The 20,838-nt window shown below is 35.6% G+C and overlaps 1 long non-coding RNA gene across 1 annotated transcript in view; it reads left to right on the forward strand.

Annotated features, from left to right (window-relative positions):
• LOC132115158 (uncharacterized) overlaps nucleotides 1-20,838 on the forward strand; it is a 226,837-nt gene that overhangs the window by 144,938 nt on the left and 61,061 nt on the right. The gene's annotated exons all lie outside the window — the stretch shown is intronic.

Below are 20,838 nucleotides of genomic sequence, written 5' to 3' on the forward strand. Positions count from 1 at the left end.
CCAATATCTCAAATGCATTAGTACACGTCTATGCAAACCACACATGCGCATGACAGAGCTTCTAAGAAGAATTGACAGTCCCCTCATAGAAAGCATGGTTCACCCCGCAGGCTTGTTCTCTGTCAAAGGGAAAGAGAGGGATTTTAGCGTAGTGAGGGCTGCTGGGGCCAAATGAATTATTTGGTTTGATAGGGATCCATGGAACAGCTTGTGAGAAGCTATTCCATGTGGCATGGCGACGTGTGACAAGATTGCATTAATAGTACTAATTGTTGCCTGAGCCCTTTGACAAATGCAACTAAATTAATAGCTTACTTTAATTGGCCTGTTTGTGAATTCGCAAATCCCTGATTCTGTTTTATTTTTATTTATTTATTTATTTTTATTTTTATTTTTTTTTTACCAATAAACATGATGTGATCTTCAGACAATGAGTCCAGCTTAAGCTTCTTATAAGAGTCTGGCGATGTAGAGAACTGATAAGGGCAAGCTCTATTCAAAACACAAAGAGAAATTCTCAGAAATGGAACATTTCAGCGCAATTTAAAAATAATAAATAATAGCAAGAGTTCAGTGTGATAGTGCTGAGGCCTAGAAGTTGGTATGCATTTTATAGTTTATGCAGCCAATGAACTGTAAAATTCTGCTAATAACAATCAATAGAAAAAGTGCATGAGCATCTATTCTAAACAACATTTTTTGTAGATGGGTAAACCATTTTATATCTAAAGTGTTGGGATGGATTATTTTTTCTCGATTATGCAAGACTTCCAGTGATAACTTCTACAATAACTTCTAGTTATTTTAAACTGGTATCTGTTAAAATGTTTTTAGTTTATAATCGTAATCATATATTGCTGTTCTTCTTCTAGTTATTTACTTATAGTGGCTAATGATTCGTAAATTGAGAACACATGAGAATACAGATTATTATGGCATTTTAAGGCTGTCAGTTGATTAAAACAATGAATAATTTTCTCATTAATTATATTAACGTGAATTATATTGAACCTGCTGAAATGTATATATATATTTTTTTATATAATATTTTATATAATATATATAATATAATATATTTTAGTGTGCATTCTGAATAATAAAAATCCTTTCATACTAAGTCTAGTGCTCATCTTTTGAAAGGGTTTTCACTTACAGATCATATTTCATACCTGTTGAGTTACCATTTAAAAATTAATTGGACTGATAGACTGGATTTGCTTGTGTTTTGGTGTTTTTATTCCAGACTAAAATAGTAGAATGAATGCCATACCCACCTTTAACAATGTAAAACATGTTTTACTAATCTTAAACAGTAACATTGATTGCCAAAGTATAATTACTCAGGATTGTGAATATAACATTTAATACAAATAAACACTGTAGCATTTCGGACACAGTGACTAGTTTAGAGCACTGACACTCTGTGGTGAAATAATTTCATATGTTTACCAATCATAAAACATGCATGCCAGATAATAGAGCAAATGTTTCTAAAGTGCACTGCAAATACTGACTTTGCCCAGACAAATCCTAGTATTAGCTGACAAAAGATAAAACCATTACCAAGCTCTAGGTAAGGTCATGCACTACAGTTAAAGTGTCACTTTTAACCTAAAGTAGTGCTTTCTTAGACCAGCTAGTACAGTATATGCACCAGGAGTTTCATAGCACTTTCTTTTCTGACTAATGACCTGATTGACTTTGCAGGCAGAGAAAGAACTAATGGTTCAAAGGGAAGAATGTATTAGATGTCTAATGCCTGGAAGACATGGGACTAATCATTATGCCATGAGAAATTACATACTCTTTTTGATCATTTTACCACCTAAATTACCATAAATTGTTTTCTGATCTTCTATGTACGTGTTTCCATAGCTTGCCAAACCATCTGCAAAATATCAGCCCAGATTCAAGACATCGTCATCTTTCTTTATTGTTGTCTTTTTTGTTTCCTTTTTTTGTTTGTTTTTCACTTGGATGGCCGAGACAGAGGCACAGCGATAAACAGTTTGACCTTCAGATCATGTTGCAGGTAAACCTTATTAGCATTGCCTCAGTCAACTGCTCCCGGTGGTCAGTGCCCCTAGTAATTAGAGGGGCAGCGCAAATCATATACAGACCTTGAATAATGAAAGCCAATTTAATCAATTCCCCCTCTGATCCTACTAGAATGATTTAGCTGCCAATGTGAGACTTCAATAGCCTCATTTGTTGCAATGGTGTTTTTTGTATATTAATGTAATGTGTGGGCACTGAGAGGGGTTTGAACGCTAAGAGAGGGGGTGTGTGTCTTCTTGCACTCATTTAAAGGAACTGACTGAAAGCTAATTATTATGAAAGTCTGTTTCTGCCTTAAAAGACTAAAAATTAAAGGTAATCATGACTTCCAATTCCATATCCAATCTTTAAATTCATATTTTGAAATTTCTAACTTGTTGTGTACTTTTGGATTTATAATTCATGATGTGACTTTATAACAAACATTGTGACTTTAAATCTGGAATGGAAATTGTGTTTATCATTTCTCTCCTACTGTGTAGTATATTTTAGTGAAATGACTTCTTGAACTAGAAAAAAATATATATGTAAGGTGAGACTTCATTTAGTTCATTGGAAATTCAATGGATCTATTGCCTTTAGTCGTTCTAAAATCACTGTAAACCACAGCTTCACAGGGCTTATTGCTTTTATGAAATGTTTACTACATATACAGTACATGACAAGGTTTCATAAAATAAACACACAGCAACAAAAATGTAAATTATTTTTGATAAAAAAATCATTCTTCCGCCAAGCAATGTAGTTTTTCAATGTATGTTCATCAGAATGTTTATCAGACGCAACAAAAACCCACTGACTTAGAGGCTCAGTAATATTCATGTAATACAGAGTATTTTACGGAGTACTACTCATGAAATACATATTAATACTCAAGTAATACAAAGTAAATTTTGCATTAATGCAGTCTGAACCAGGGAAACATTACAGTGCCACTTATGGAGAGTGTTCATCTTCACCCGTGTTGCAATTTTGAGAACCATGATGAAAGTTGTCCTGTCTGAAATATGCTGTCAAAAAAGTTAAGATGCTATTAAAAAGGCTGCCAAGTCAAAGACATCAGTTTTTGTTACTGCCCAGATTCAGACAAGATTCACACTTCATGACAACTGAATGTGAGACTTCATTGTGTAAGAAACCCGAGTTGTCAGTATCCACTATGCACTGTCTGTGCATCACTCTTCCTAACCGTCTTCCGTCTCTCTTCCAAATATTCGGCTGCAAAGGTGAAGACTTAATTGAACCTGGTTCGGAGGTGACTGCAGAAGCCGGCCACACTTGCAGCAATAAACTGAAATGTCAGGCGCTTATAATTCGAGTTATTCTGTCTGTCTGTGGTGGAAAGGGCTTCCTCCATGGGTCATTGGCTACCAATTTAAAATGGAAATTGACATCCATTTATTCCCAATTTTGCTGCAGACTCCTCCAAAACGAACCATGCCTTTTAACCCAAGCAAGGAGAGGGAAAATCAGCTCTCAAGAGCCTTTTTTATTTATTTAACTTTGTGCTATTCTGAATAATGGATAATGCAGAAGAACATAATAATCGTTTGGTCCTCCATAACTGGCTAAATGTGTTTAAATCAGCAGAATCAACTAAGAGACCTTTAATGTAAGTGAAGTAACATTTGTTAAAAACAATGCCTATTAGGATTGTCTCTAAGGTTCATTAAAAACAACATTTTTCCCCTGTAAAATTTTGCACGAAAAGCATGCATCATTAAATATGGAAATCCAGATTTTTATTAGCAATCTGCTAGATCTGAGATGACGCCAATTAAATTAAAAGAAGATATCATTTATTAAGCTAGAGGTTATATTCTGTTAAATATGAAATGTAATTTTCTTCTCATATTGATGTAACATTTCAGCGAAAGGACATTGTTTATTCATTAAAATTTTAAACCATCCTTTTTGCTTGATGCTCCTCAGCTAGAAATGAAATGGTTGTGATTTAAAACTATGAATTAAAAAATACATTTGCAAGTGTAAAAAAGAAAAAGCAAACCTCCTATTTTTCATTAGAGGGTTTTAATATTTCACTTACTCCACTGATGCCATTTTTTCTCATTTGCTTCTCTCTCTTTCACAAACCCACACATATTTAATCAGTCAGCGGTTTATTTTTCTTATTCTTTTTTTTCAAATGGGCAGCCCTCTGATATTAACATCTACAAAGAATATACAAACTCATATATTAAATAAAATAGAAATCTCAAATAAATTTGTGAAATAAAGCACCGCTATTGACCAATCAGCATCAAATATCTGTTATTGTTTTATGTAATTGATTACTCTGTCCTTGTCTCAGGCAAATACATTTTTTTATGCGTCTTCATATTTAGTCAAATCTCGGCAGATCGAGCGAATATCTGACAAATGCAGATTCTCCTCTCATAAGATTTCATTGACATTATAAAAAATGTAAACAGCAATATCACACACACACACCAGCCAGACTTCCCACATGCCCACACGTAAGTATTCCATGCACAATTTTCCACAATTTACCCAGCAGAATAAAGAAGGGGGGGGGGGGGGGCAGAGTGGAGATGTGTTGATTGGTACTTGTTAAAGTATGATGTATGGCCCTCTCGGAGAGTACAGCTATCTGGAAGTCATTACCGTGGTCTCTCTTATTCTCCAACCAAAGTGCACTCTACATTTAAAAGGAGAATGTCCAGCCCTTTAATATCTGAATATAAATGGAGTGGTTATTTTAGAATGAGTGTGTGATTTATTACAGATACTTTGTCAAATTAAGTATACTTTGGGGTTGGGAGTTCGACTGAGCTCTGAAGTTTGCCGCTGAGGTTCAATTCACACTTTGCTCACAGTTGTAGGATGTCACTGTTTGATTAATGTGATGGAGGATATCCATGCAGGTGGATAAGAAGGATAGGTTATGATCCCTGAGTTTCTGTCGTGGTGGAATGTCTAATATGACCATGCTTGGGGTGGTGTGTGCAAAGCTTCTATCCCCATTCATAGCAATTACATGGAAATAGTTCAAATTGTAAAATGTCGAAGTGAAAATGATGTAAATGACAGCATTTGAATTTTTACTTGTTTCTAATAAGGTATAATTCAATGTCGATATAGTGTGAAACACATTCCTCTGGCCTTGGTTACGTGTTGATAAATAAAGATTCAGCAAATTTTTTTCTAGGTGTTTTTTTTTTTTTGGCCATTCATTGCATAAAAACAAAGATTGCAAGACAAATAGTTTTGAAACACTTGTTAATGCCCATTCAATTAACATGAAGTTCTCTTTTGAGAATCCAATTAAAACCTTTAAGCTCTGAAACCACCACATGCACCACACATGCACGCTTGTGCAAATAGCTGGACTAATTATCACATGTCACAGTCCTCCCTTCTCTAAACATTTTCAACATAACCCTTCAACAACAATCCATCCAGTATCTGTCACCTTCAGCCTTGAGCTATATTACATGCTATAAGGCCGGAGAAGGCATGTGAGGGAGGCAGGGCCATAGCTGGGGTTTGTGGGGCCCTAGTGCAGGTTGTACCAGTGGGCCCTGTTTGAAATAGTTTCATTTGTATGTTTGTTCTGATTATTTGTTTGTACTATTAACACAATGTTACATTTCTTTCAGGTTTGTAGGTGTCCAGATACAGAAAACGAATAATTAAATGTGAAATAGCACTGGATAGTTTTCAGTGTAAAAAATGTATATATGTACATGTATATGTATATATATAATATAATATGTACATGTATATGTATATGTATGTATATATATATATATATATATATATATATATATATATATATATATATTTATATATATATATATATAATGAGAAATAGATGGATGATTACTATATGATGATAGATGATAGAGAATATATAGATGATTACTTTTTCATATGGCTTCATGGCTTCATATGGTGTCCATATGCAGTCACATAATGAGAAAAAAAAAAAAAAACATTATCATTATATAATTTTCACAACAAAATATGGTACTTATGGTTCAGATTTGATGTCAACATAACTGCAAAAATTGCAGGCTTAAATTTTGCTACGGTCTCAAAGCTTGGCTTCGATAGACTTGGATCTTTTATGTTGCTTTGTTAGTGATTATCCTTTTTAAGCTTGATGGCCCCGGTCACTACGAACAACTGAAAACATCTATGTAAAGATTAAAACATACTCTTTTTGTCTTCCACAAAAAAAAAAAAAAAAACATTACAGCAAACACTGTGGAACAACATGAGGAAGAGTAAGTATCTTTATATCAGTTTTTTCTTACCTAAATAAGGACCTTTACCCAGGAGGCAATGCTGTGTTTTTTACAGTTTGGCACGTTTTCATATTTCGTAATAAAGAGATATTGGTGGTTGGATTGGTATATTTGCTTTCCAAATTCCCCTCAAGCTTAATTTATATTTCATATTTTGTGTTTCACGTGGAATTAACAGCTGGGATTTGTTTTTGCCATCTGTAAGCGATTACTTGGACTTTATTTGGCTTTGTAACAATGGCATGTTTTTGTCTTTGCATCTCTCTCGACAGGTGAAGCAGATCTCTGACAGGTGCTGAGGCTTTTGCTCAGGAGACTTGGAGAGTTGAGTTACTACTGCATTATTCAGCTGAGCTTGGATAAACAAACAGCACTTCTCCGCCAAACAATGCGGTCTAACAAGGCGACACCGTGTAGTAGAGGCCCCTGTGCTAGATTCTGTACTCACAATTTTCATTTTCAATAATAATAATAATAGTAATAATAATATAAATAATAACTACATTCTGTATATATCCTCCCTTCTCTGTGGATATTACTGAATGTCCTTCTCCTCACCCCTACATTTTCCTATTGCTTCCTAGTTTCTCTTGATTTGGTCACTCTGCACCCAATTCATTTTTTTGTTTGTTTGTTTTCAGATCCGTTCTCTAGGACTGAGTGTCCGCACTGTCAATTTGCAGGTGTTTAAATTTCAATAATGGAAAACTCAATAGGTGCATGAGACAACATACAGCATTACTGTATTGTACATATTCATACATCGATCAACCTCATTTTTCAATTTGTAAGTATATTTCCAGTGAAATAGCTATAGGTTAAATAAACATAAATTGTGACCACACCTTTGTTATGTGTTTTCAATTAACAGAGCTGTCGTCTAGTTGCTCCTGTCTCTTTTGTGGTTCACAGGTGACTCAAAGCTGTGATTTTCACTGTTTAATTTAGCTGTTGGTTAATTAAGGTAATACAATCAAATGGACTCGTCTTGTCAACTGTGACAAGACTTTTTTAGCATTATAGATGTTGCCATCTTTGAAGTTTACTTTTAGTCACTGTCACTGTGGTTACAGAAGATATTCACTATTAGAAGAGGAACAGAAAAGGAAATTGACATCAGTTATGGACTGTTCACACAGAACACATTTTTGCTTTCCAAATACACTTCTTTCCATTGTTTTCTCTATGTAATCAACTTTATATAAATTTCTCGTGAAATTACTACATTTCCATGTCAATCCATGTTCACACTCCTGGAGCACACTGCCATACCGCAACCGCATGCAATGTGAATGCTCTAATCCGTTAACATGGGTACGTAAAAATAATCGCACCACATAGGCACTTTAAACGGAGTGAAACAGGTGCCAAGCTGTTGTGGCACAATGCGTCGAATCTGGTGTAGACACAGTGTTAGAAGTCCCGGTTGCTATGGAAACATAAGCATTCTGAGACGCTTTTTTAAAATGCTACTGGATCATATGAAACAACATATATGAGATAGATGTTAGATTTCATTGGTGATTCAAATATGAAATTTAATCGTAAGCTTGGCGAACAGTTTTGGAGAATTTGATGATTCCTCTTTCAAAGAGATAGGAGCTGCACTTGCCCGAGAGGTCACTATTATGGTAAGGGAATTACATTTCCGACACACGCTTGAGATGTTTGTCCAGTCAGTTGGCTGATCCTAGCACACTGAGCTTTTTTGGAAGGAGGGGCTTTGTAGAAATTGACAGGTTTTAGAAAGACTGGGCATAGAGGAGCTACAGTAATGTTCAGTATATGAAAAATGTGTTTTCTGAAAATGTTAAAGCCAAGTTCACACAAGAAATGGAGCAAAATTTTTCAGAACATGATCTCACGAAACAATTTCAAATAAACTTCTCCTGTTTCACTTGCTGTTGAGCATCATTCCCAATCAACTTCTCACGTGTGTTTGATAAAACGTGGTTTGGGGACATTGTAAAGTTGTTGGGTGACAGAGTTTCTGGCAGCTCATGTAGTGTGTGACCTGCTGTTGTGGGTCATTTACATAGTGTCATGTAGTGTGATCACCACAACGACTTTAAGACAGACAGCAAGTCATGTAATCTGAACAACACAGCAATCTGCTGACATTTAAAATCGTCTAGTCTGAAGTTGGTTTTACATACACTTTTACACTCAATACACAAAATAATGATCTTTGAAGCATCATATGATCTCTTTAATGAAATAAATAAATAAATAAATAAATAAATAAATAAATAAATAAATAAATAAATAATCTGTGTGAACGGCCTCATACTTTTACATACATCTATTTGAATTTTTAAGCTACTGTGTGAATGGGACCGTTTGAGAGTCAAACCTGTTATCTGGTAGTTTAGACTCTCTCTCGTTTCATCTTTCTCCTTCCTTTTTCTTCTCTCTTGCATTCCTCTCCATAGTCATCAGGTAGCAATTTCACCTCCTTATACCATCACAGTGATATTTGTCCTTTTCAGCTCCTCATTTGTTCACTTTCTCTCTCTTTCTTCGGTGACCTTCTCTTTTTCCTCTTCCTTCGTTCTGCATTTCTCCTTCTACCTGACTTCCTCACTTACAGAGTGCTTGTCTAGTTTTCACTATAATAACTTAACACTTCAGAACACATTAGTCCACATCCCCAACAAGGCAGTATGACCTATGAAGTCAAAGAGCACACTCTTCCGTTTGCTTGTAGTAGCTATTTATCAAGACAGCCAGAGGCTTGCTATGATTCAGCCCAGAATAAATCCGGATGGGAGTTTGCAACAGTGACCTGTAGCTGCAGTTCCTCTGCAAATGTCACATAAGGCTGCTGACATGTAAACCACAAAGCTGAGCATATATGTGGAATGTAGTTTGGGTGTTTTCAAATCATTTTAATTTCTTGTGAATATAGAAACAAAACAAGCAACAAAGTTATTGTCTACAAAAATCATATTAGGCACTTTAAGTGAATACAGTTTTCAACAATTTGTAGAGCATTAAAAGCACAAAAGGTTTTTCTGATTTTTATGAATACTAAATAAAATAACATTGTTTTAAATTGTGTAACCCATTAAATGGCTTTGAACCCTTTCTGAAAAAAAAAAAATAAAATAATTATATATATATATATATATATATATATATATATTTATATATTACAACAAATGTTTAAATTCCATTCAGTCATGCAACCTTAATTATTTTAAGAAATAATTGTCTAACATATATTTATATTCAGGATATATTCAAATGCTGTCCTTTCTTCAAAAAGTATGTATAATTTACAAAAAATTTTTGCAACTCAACTGATTTTAGTATTGATAATACTAAGAAAAGTTTCTTTTGAAATATCATGTGACACTGAAGATTCCTTGCTGCTGAAAATTCAGTTTTGCTATCATAGAAATAAATTACATTTTAAAATATATAAAACATAGAGAACAGTTATTTAAATTTTACAAATATGTTTCACAACCTAACTTTATATTGACCAAATAAAAACAGCCTTGGTGAGCATAAGATACTTAAAATAAAAAATAAAATAAAAAATAAAACATCAAAACATAATTAAACATAGTTTCATAATTACATAATGACAAAAATCAGAATTAAAAACAAATAGGTTTACAATCAACATTCTCTTAAGCACATTCTATCATGACAATTAACAGGAAAAAAATATATATCTATATAAGAGTTTCAGGGCTTGGTTAAATACAACATGCGGTTTACTTCATGGGATTATGTAAAATATTTGGCTCTTTTTCAAATGGACATTCAATATTGGCAAGGTGTACAAAGGTGAGTGTCAGAGCTGAATAATTATTTTGGATTACTGAATGTATGACAGAGAGAGAATATGATAATAAGGAGAAGCAAAAGAGAGACAAAAATGAGAAAGACATAGAGAAGCATCCAAGGCTCAGCTCTTTCTACTACAGCTGCTGCCGAACCCTGAGGAAGTCATTACAGGACCTGTGACCTCACTGGTGCAGCCCCTCCGACAGGCCACCCACTGGCATGATGTCATACTTCACATGTCAGGCCTCATCAGAGCTCTTCTGGCCATTGGAGAAAATCGAGCAGCGCGGCACAAACCAGGAGGACGCCACTATGACAAAGAGAATGTGTTAATATCAAACACACTGCAACTGACAACAGCAGCTTTACACTGGCCCTGAGACATAATGTGTCAGAGTCTAAACACAGTGTGATACCAAGTGCTGAGATTTAATCAAGTAATTTTCTGATAGTTAGCACATGCATTGTTGGTAAAGGTGTATGGCATTCAAGGTGAGACTGATGAAAATAAACCTCTGTTTCAGTATGAGAATATCAGAATCTTAAACATAAGGTGAAACATTACAGGAATAGTTTAGCCAAAAATGGAAAACTGATGGAAATGTGTTCACTTTCAGGCCATTAATGATGTAGAGGAGTCTGCTTCTTCATTTGCTCAGCAGTGGATCCATTGCAGTGAATGGGTGCCATCGGACTGAAAGTTCAAACAGCTGATAAAAACCACAAAATTACACAAGTAAATCACATGACTCCAGTCCATCAGTTGCTGCATGTTTATAATAAACAAATCCAGAATTAAGGCATTTTAACTTTAAACCTTCACAAAATATGATAATAATGTTTTCTTCATAGTAATAGTCAAAGCCTTGTTGTCCTCCCACATCAAAATCCAGTGACATATTTGTTCAGAACCATTTCGGTTAATGATGGATTTATTTATTTATATATTTACTTACAAACACACAGCTTTTAACTTCAAAAGACATAACCGATGGACTGCAATCGTGTGGATTACTTGTGGACTACTATGTTTCTATCAGCTGTTTGGACTCTCATTCTGATGACACCCATTCACTTCAGAGGATGCACTTGTGAGCAAGTTATGTAATGCCATCCCTTAGGCCTGTAAATAAAAAAAAACTAAAGAAAAAAAACAATCCTGGAATATTATTTATGCAGCTAACATGTCATAGTTTCTATTAAAGGTTATATTGCTCAGTACTAGTGGGAGAAGTCTCAACTCCTACAAAACATTCACTGACTCACTTCACTGCCCACCTCTCTCTCTGCTTTTTATACTACATCTTGCTTTCTCCCTCCAAATCCTCTCCTATGTGATCTGATACACATGTCTGCATGTGACTGCCAGGCTCCCAAGGGTAATGGAGAGGGGTCCAGGGTCTGCCAGCCCTGAATTGAATATTTAAACTCATTTGTAGTCAGTGTCACCACCCCTGCATGAGCAGCAGTGCAGAGAAGCAGGAAAAACCCAGAAAACCTTCAGTTTCAGTTTAGAAGATCATACTCCGCAACACACACACATACACACGTTTGTTTCTATCGCCCTTCACCAACCCTACACCTAACCCTAACCCTCACAGGAAACCTGGTGCATTTTTACTTTCTCAAAAAAAAAAAAAAAACTCCTTCTGTATGATTTATAAGCGTTTTGAAAAATGGGGACATGCGTTATGTCCTCATAAGTCACCCTCTCCTTGTAATACCTCTGTCATACCCATGTCATTATACAGAGTTGTGTCCTGATATGTCACAAAAACAAGAGCACACACACATACAATGCATGTTAAAATGCACAATTAAATTCATAATTCAGGTTAATTATGACTTCTTTCTTGTGTTTAATTGATAGCAGACCACAGATGCTGTGAAAACATTTTACACTGTATTTAGTCAAGAATATTTTCCTCAAATTGTAGGAAAGTAAGTAAAAACGTAGCTGAATAATGGGCCTTAGACAGACATATTTAGTCATTTCAAGATACTACTGGCTTACTGGCAATTCCTGAGTGAAATATTTTTTTTACAAAAATAAAAGTCCCCAGTGTAGTGTTGCAAGACACTACACTACACTACTATTTGTGTGTGTGTGTGTGTGTGTGTGTGTGCTCTTGTTTTTGTGACATATCAGGACACAACTTTGTATAAAGACATGGGTATGACACAGGTTTTACAAGGAGAGGGTGACTTATGAGGACATAAACCATGTCCCCATTTTTCAAAATGCTTATAAATCATACAGAATGAGTTTTTTTGAGAAAGTAAAAATGCACAAAGTTTCCTGTGAGGGTTAGGGTTAGGTGTAGGGTTGGTGAAGGGCCATAGAATATACAGTTTGTACAGTATAAAAACCATTACGCGTATGGGATGTCCCCACTTTTCAAAAAACAAACGTGTGTGTGTGTGTGTGTGTGTGTGTGTGTGTGTTTAAGTTTGGGGATTTTGGTCTATTTTGCTTTAACTTTTCTTTATATATATATAATATATATATATCATTGTGTTTTTAATTTTAGCTGTCATAGTTTGTACTTTTGCATTTATCTGATAATACGGAATACTTTCTCCCTACTTCTATGGTCTGTTAAAATGCATGATCCTGTGTTCATGCATTGCAGATGTGCATATTTGTGTGTGTGTCTGCTTGTGTAAATACGTGGGTGTATGTGTGTGTCGCCCAGGTCTCAGGAGGGCTGCTTTGCACTCAGTCTGCTTCCTTGTGGTGTCTGGGACTTCAGGTTGTAAAGGCTCCAGGATCAGGTTGCCTCTGTAGCCATTGTCACTTGCATGGATTTGGCTAATTCATCTTGCTAATGGCAGGCGGCTAAGTTGAGCGCTATTATTGTTTTTTTACCTTCTTTTTTCTCATAACACTGTACAGCATAAGTCTGTTCCCCCATGTTTTTCCACTGATACATTTAGCACTATTTATCTTATAAATAACCATTTTAACCAATCCTCAGCAATATAAGCAATAATTTTCTACAGTCTTTGAAAGCTGTTTGTGTGTGTAACCTCCAATAATGCTCAAATCATACTTAAAGAGGTTTCTTTATTTATGTTTATGTTTATTTTATTTATTTATTTTTACCTAGACACTTCTGCATGAAATGATGAAAATAAAAAATTCATGAGTTACAGCTTTGGCAGGATGTTAGCTTGATTTTGAGAAGCAGCTAAATACAGTTCTTTTAAGTTTTGCTGCCTGAAGACTGTACTTGAACTAAAATGTTAGTCTAAAAAAAATCAATAAATAAAAAAAAAGAAAAAGAAATCTTACCCCAAAGAAAAGAAATAAGAAAAAATAATATCACTTGTTTCTCCTTGACAGTAATGAGAATAAATGGAGAGCAAATGGAGCCTTTTGCTTTATTCTCCTGCTTCTTATCCAGAGATATTTCTCCTGACAAAAAAGGTTACACTTTATTTCAATAGTCCACTTTATACATTCCACTCACTATACATAATTTTGCAACTACGTCAGCCAACTATTATTAGAGTATTAGTAGACTATTAGGCTAGAGTTAGTACAGATTCATTAACCTTTCTTAAACAAATAATTCACACACACACACACGCACGCACGCACACACACACACACACACACACACACACACACACACACACACACACACACACATATTTGTTTTTGTGAAAAGTATGACATCCCATAGGCGTAATGGTTTTTATACTGTACAAACTGTATATTCTATGGCCCTTCACCAACCCCTACACCTAACCCTAACCCTCACAGGAAACTTTGTGCATTTTTACTTTCTCAAAAAAACTCATTCTGTATGGTTTATAAGCATTTTGAAAAATGCGTACATGGGTTATGTCCTCATTAGTCACCCTCCCCTTGTAATACCTGTGTCATACCCATGTCATTATACAGAGTTGTGTCCTGATATGTCACAAAAACAAGAGCACACACACAAATGCTTTAAATTTACTCACCCCAGGCCATCCAAGAGGAGTTTGTTTCTTTATCTAAACAGATTTAGAGAAACTTTATTACATCACTTGCTCACCAGTAGATCATGTTACTCTCCTGATTCAGACAATATATATACTGTATGCTTATGCTAAGTATTGCTAGACTTCTCCAAATCTATTCTGATGAAGAAACAATCTCATCTACATCTCAGATGTCCAGATGGTGAGTAGATTTTCAGCAAATAATCATTTTTGGTTGAAATATTCTTTTAAATATTAAAGTCTTAACTCTTAGCAGTAAAAATCACTTTTGTGTAGTATTGTCTGTATTGTACATTGTACAAAATAAAGCCAGAAATTTAGTCTATAAGTGGATTTAAGCATGTGGGTACTTTTTTTTAAGCATGGGCCTATTCCCAGTGGAGTACCTCACTGAGTGACCTCTTACTTGAGCCCATTGCTGCGGAAGGTCGTCGCCGCACAAATGAAGAACATGAGAAGCAGTCCGGGGTCTAATCAAGTCCTCTGGCTGCACTCGCTGGGAGCAATTAAGCCTCCTCCGCTGCTCCGATTCCACCTAAGTAACCAGATATGCTCCATCAACATTATGAATCAAAAGGGTTTTATGAGATGGATAAAAGAGCCAGTCTCTTTTCTTATGGACCTTTTAAAGTCTTTCGATCACACATGCTTTGTCTAAAAAGTAAGTTCTAAAGTGATTTGGCAAGGCAGAAGATCATTGGCCAAGCTGGAAAAAGCGAAAATAAAAGTGATCCTTTGTAAGCATGACACAAGTATGTGGTATGGCAATGATAGGGAATGACAGGGCTGTGCAGATAAAATCTGAAAGGGATTGCAGGGATTGACTGGTACCGCTTGCACGTACTGTACCACTCATCAGATTCTGTTTCTCTCAGTCTCAGGTTCACCACAGAAATTCATTACCATCATGGAGCGCCTGACACAAGTGAAGTCCTGGCACTTGCAGCCTACCTTCTCAAACCACAATACTTTATCATCGGCCATCTTAGATTTGTTCCTCTGTCAGGGAGCCATAGTGGAGAGGAGAAAAGAGTGGTCAGCTTCACCTTTTGTTATTATTAACCGAGAGGGTGAATTTTCAAAAACTTCAAATTGCATGAACAAATAAAGGAATGTTTCAAGTATACATGTATTTAGAAAACAATCCTGGCTTTTTTTTTTTTTACATAATACACATAGTTGTTTTTTAGAAGTCTTTTTAGAAGCAGCATAAATGCAATTCAACAATTACCCTAAATATTAAACATAAATTCTAAGTTAACAAAATATGTGGTAACATAATTTGTTTACTTAGGTTTTTGATATAGTACAGAAACACACACAAAACCAGTCAGTACACTAATTACTATATATGTTTTGATTTACTAAAATCTTTAGAGTTATATTTGTGTGTGTGTGTGTGTGTGTGTGTCACTAAAAAGATTTGGGTTTATGGTGTATGACTCATTTAGTCAGCTGTAAAAAAAAAAAAAAAAAAGAACCGTCTCGTTAGAAAGGTTTTTTTTTTTTTTTTGTGCAGTAAATTTAGAGAATTTGCAATGCCAATTAATGAGCAGTTAATGCAGCAGGAAACTATTTCTGAATTCGAAATAGCATACAGTACTACTGTTAATATTTCGGACACATTTTTATACTCTTTCTGAATACATCTTCTTTACGTTATTTTATTATACTACACTGGTCGAAATGATGAACAATTTAAAATGTTGTTATCGTTTTAAACTGTTCTCAGTTTCCAAAACCTTCTCAGGAACATGTATTTTATTTTAAATATATTTAAATATATTTTAAATATATTTTAATATATAAAAAAATATATATATTTTTGCATTGCAGCCACTCAACTCACGTCTACAGGTGTTGAAAATGTAAGACACCATTGTCAGAAATAACGGAAGATCTACATACAGAAAGCATCTGATTTCCCCTCACGAAGATGCTCTTCATGTATCTTTAAATGCATCTTCTATTCAAATAAGATCGTTCCAGTACTATGTGTGGTCCCCGTAACAGACACCAAAGGACAAATCAGGGACATCCATCATGAAAGGCGAAATTAGATATAGAGGAAACTTTACATTCACGACACGGCAGCATGATGAATTCCCAAATAAACATGACAATTAATCCTCAATCAACAGAACATTAATGTACTAGCCAATTACTTATCAAAGTCCAATTGTATAGAAAGTATCTTCATTCATTCCAGCACAGGAGCTCGTTTTCTCTCAATCTCTCACAGATGTACTAGCACATCCCATCCCCCTCTTCAGTGGAAAGACAGATCATCTTAGAGTGCTGGACTGAGGAGAGGAGAAATATGAACGACATAGTGGGTCAAACTAGCAGCCCCTCATTAAGGATAGAAGGCATCGGCTGCAGGAGGTCAATGGCCTCACGTCCCCCAGCTGACTGAGAGAGAGAGAATAAGAGAGGGAGAGTGAACGGTTTTAACTGAATCCACATTACCCGGTGTGAATACTTCAAAAAGGCACACTGGAGTCAGTTAATCTAATATATTGTGTAATATATATGTGTGGACATGGCTTACTTAACCTTTAACATATATAAAAAATAAATGCAATTTTTATTCTCATTAGATAAAATTCTTAATTGTAGAGCATGCACTCATCACCACATAGATGTTTTTTTTTTTTTTTTTTTTTTTTAGCAAAGAGTTTCTAGCAACTCATGCTTCACTGCCATGACATAAACTAAAGGTGCCTCTCTCTCTCTCTCTCTCTCTTCCTCTCTCTCTCTCTCTCTCTCTCTCTCTCAAAAAGGTACAAAGCTGTCACCTTTTCAAAAGGTATACTTTTGTACCTTTTAGGTTTTGATAAGTACATTTTAGGTACACATATGGAACTTTAAGGTACCATTATGGAACTTTTAGGTACAAAGGTGCACCTTTTGAAAATTTTCTGTCCAGTGTGGTTTAAAAAGGGCCATTCAACTTCCTGATTCAATAGAAACCATGCCAAAAAATGCACAAAAAGAAAACCTGTCTAATCTGGTAAAACTGTTCAAAACTATTGGTGATACATCCTGCACTCATCAGTGTATAGATGTTTTTGTCCATTAAAATGCTCTCCCTGCCAGAAAATGCTGTTAGCAACTCATGCTTCAATGCTGTGACATAAAGGCCATTCAAAACACTTATTGTTTAATCAGAAAATATGCCATCCTAGGACATGAATCTGTGTCTTAAGGTCTTAAATCTCAGAATTGCTACTTAAAAGATACCAACAAGACCACATTTTAGCAATATGCCAGCATATATTTTCCATATTTATTGCTTAGAATCTGAAGATCTTGCAATATTTATTAAATGATTTAACTGACTTTAAACTGTAGCATCTAATCACATTATTTTTACTTTTTCATCCTTGCACAACTATGTGACAATAACAATGAGATCTAGACTTCATCAATAATACCTCAGAGTAAAGAACATGGATTTTATTTTATTTACATGTAAATATGGCTATCACCTTGACATGTCATGTGAAATGAATTACCATGTAAATTAGTCTCATGAATAGTTGATTGCATGGAGGATATGAGGAAGGCTGAGAGTATTTCATTAACCCAATGCTAACGAAGAGTGAGTCTGCTCACCCTAATGAGAAAATGTTTATCACCCTTGCTCTCCATTCCAACAGTGTTACAGGAGATGATGTGGTAATATTTAGCTCAGTTGAACAGAGAATATCTGTTGTTATTTACAGGTATGAATGTTAAGGCCAACGGCAGATAGAATATTTCCCTCTCTGCTTTCCTGACATCTACATGTCCAGATGATAATGCAAGTAAACAACCACAAATAAATACTTTCACTCGTTCTCTCGCTTTTTCCATTTTCTTTATTTCTGGTTTGGGTGCATAATTACTTGTGCAATGTTCAACATTTGCATCAAACACATTAGTGCATGCTTGTATGATTCAAATGTACAGAATCAAATTCATCCTTAACTGCTTTTTGTAATTGCACTATTCGTGCAACATATAGCAAAGAATTCGATTTCATTATCTTAACCAGCAGTTTCACGAGCACAGAAACACCTGTTTGTGTATGCATCCTCTTTGTTTTCAATGCGTCTGGTCTTAACGCCATTAAACACAATTTGTTTTATGTGGTATATATTTTAATTTAACATAAAGTGTTTACAGAGAAGCTTGTCTTGTCAAACAGCACACATCTTAATTTAGACTCTCTTTTAGTGGTTCAAAAGTCTTTTTAGCCATTAAATGTGATTTCTTTGTATTCATTAAATGGTAAAATCCTGAACAATAGCCCAATCCCTTTTCAATTGCTATGTTGAAGGCTCAAAAGTGCTTCTCATCTTCACAAGTCAGGATGATTGCAAATAAATATAGGTTGTGGCTCCTTACTGCATGCGGATAGTTTAAAGTGCTTTCATTTTTACAGTAAATGCACTTCCATCTTTGTTCCATTTAAAGAATAAACAGATGAACATTGACATATGATGCGTTGTATAACAATTAGGCAATGAACTCAATGAGAGTCAGTTTTAGCAGGTAATATGCTTTCAATTTCATGCAATCTCCGTATGCACACCATCTCCTGAGAGAACTGTCAATGGCGCTGCCAGTCATTACATGAGATTTTGTTGTCATATCGTATATGAGAGGCTGAATGCTCGCTTGGAAGAGAAAATAAATGAGTGAAAAAGTGGGAAAGGACAAGAATAGAATAACAAAGATGGAGGCAAACAAAGAGCGAGAGAGAACAGGATGAGTGTGTGGCAGTGCTACTGGAGGACTGGTGGATGATTATCACAAGAAAACTGTCAGTCAAGTTCTTGTGCCATAGTAATCTTATGAGAGGATTTGGATAGTTATGTGCCCGAATCAGATTTTGACTCTGGCCTACGTTTGAGTCTTGAATGAGGCACGAGTGAGAGCAAGTGTTCATAACCAACTCACATGCATTTTGCTGGCCTGCTAAGAGGCCAAATTTCTTTTAAAGGGGAAGAGAGGGAGGAGGAGCAGGATAGCAGTAAAAGGAGCTGCTCACGTCAACAGCACAGCCAGAGACTCGAGGCTGTTCATCACTTCCTGCAGAGTGAATGCAAAACAGGAAAAAACATGAAGATGGCAAGGCAAGGCAAGGCAAGGCACAAACGAAAAATAGAAAGTGAAGAAATTCTACACAGCTGGAAATCACATAGTTTTACCTCTCACAGCAGCCACGACTTGACAGATGATGGTTTTAGTAAAAACACTTTGCTTGATTAGACTTACAGGTTGTTGTGACCTTGATTTTGTTTATGTATGACTTTTTGTACAACACCTGCATTAAAAAGAAATTTAAGGAAGAAAAAAAAAAACACTTTTACACAAAAATGAAAATGCAGTCATTATTTAATCTCTGCTTTAATACTATCATTATTACCCACATGGAGTTGCAAACCATGCAAACGTTCAATTAATTAAATGCATCTTTGTTAAATAAAAATATTGATTATTTATATATATTATTATAAAAATGTGAACAAGCCAAAGTCTGTGACAAGAAAACACATTCCTAATTATTTAAATCAATAAATAAGTAAGTATTCAAATAAATAAATCTGTTTGGCTGTTGCATTATAAATGAATTTAGGTGATTGGACAAATTTAGAAACACTAAAGTTGCAGACTCTAAATGCATCTCTATGGTTTGCCGACAAGTTCGATTTCAATTAATGGTTCTCAAGTGTCTCATAACCATATTTGACACCATATTTGCAGATTATGAGCAAATGATGGCTTCTTTACATGAAGTGAACTGTCCCTTTAAGGTCAAAGACTAAAATGTTGACAGCTCGTCTGCAGTTAATTATAAAATACAAGTGTAACCTATTAAGATAACCAGAAGCAAGATTATCTTTGATTAGCTCTGCACAACTAGTGCTGTTGTGCTTCCAAACACTCATTCCTGCAGGAGTGTCACAACAACGCAAGGCTTCAGAATGGAAGAAATAAAAAAAGCCCCATCTCCTCGCTAAAGTGCCATCCCCACTCACGTCTGTCATAAGCCTCGCTGTAAACACTTTTGCACTGCATGTTTCATCACCAGTAAATACACCACTAAGTCACAGACTCAGGAAATAGACAGAGAGAGACACACAGTGAAACATGAATGTGTTGGCTTGTCATGAGCATCATTGTCTGTCTGTTGACTGGGTGCTGTGCCACTGGCTGCCATCTTAGTTTCAGTACCCATGAACTACAGACCTCAGGAAACTCGTTGTTGTCGCAACGATGAGCCACTCAACCGAGTCATGTCATGGATTTCAGTTCGTATGCACATTTGCATGTGAGTAGAGTTTGTTCAAGAGGAAATCAGTATTATTATATTCCCCCAGAATTCAAAAGCTGGTCTTCATCCTCGAGGTTCTGAAGAATGAAATTTGACTTTAAAGACTTGGAGGCTTCCAGAGATACAATTAAAGCTGACACTGTAATTACAGCCAGAGAGAGGAAGTACACCGAGGTGGTGGGAGGATGAATGAAAGAGCGAGAGCTTGAAAGCGACGGAAAGCTCGGAGAGAGGTAGAGGTGGCAGAAACGAAGTGAAATGTAAATCAAAGCGGGCGATAGTTTGATAAAGTAATCGGCTCTCCGGGAACAAGCTGCAGACCCATGGTGTCAGCTCTTACCGATTCAACCGAGCTCCCACGGACACCGCCAGCATCAGATTTACAAATTCAAA

This window comes from Carassius carassius, chromosome 34, assembly GCF_963082965.1.
Source record: "Carassius carassius chromosome 34, fCarCar2.1, whole genome shotgun sequence".
Classification (NCBI taxonomy): domain Eukaryota; kingdom Metazoa; phylum Chordata; class Actinopteri; order Cypriniformes; family Cyprinidae; genus Carassius; species Carassius carassius.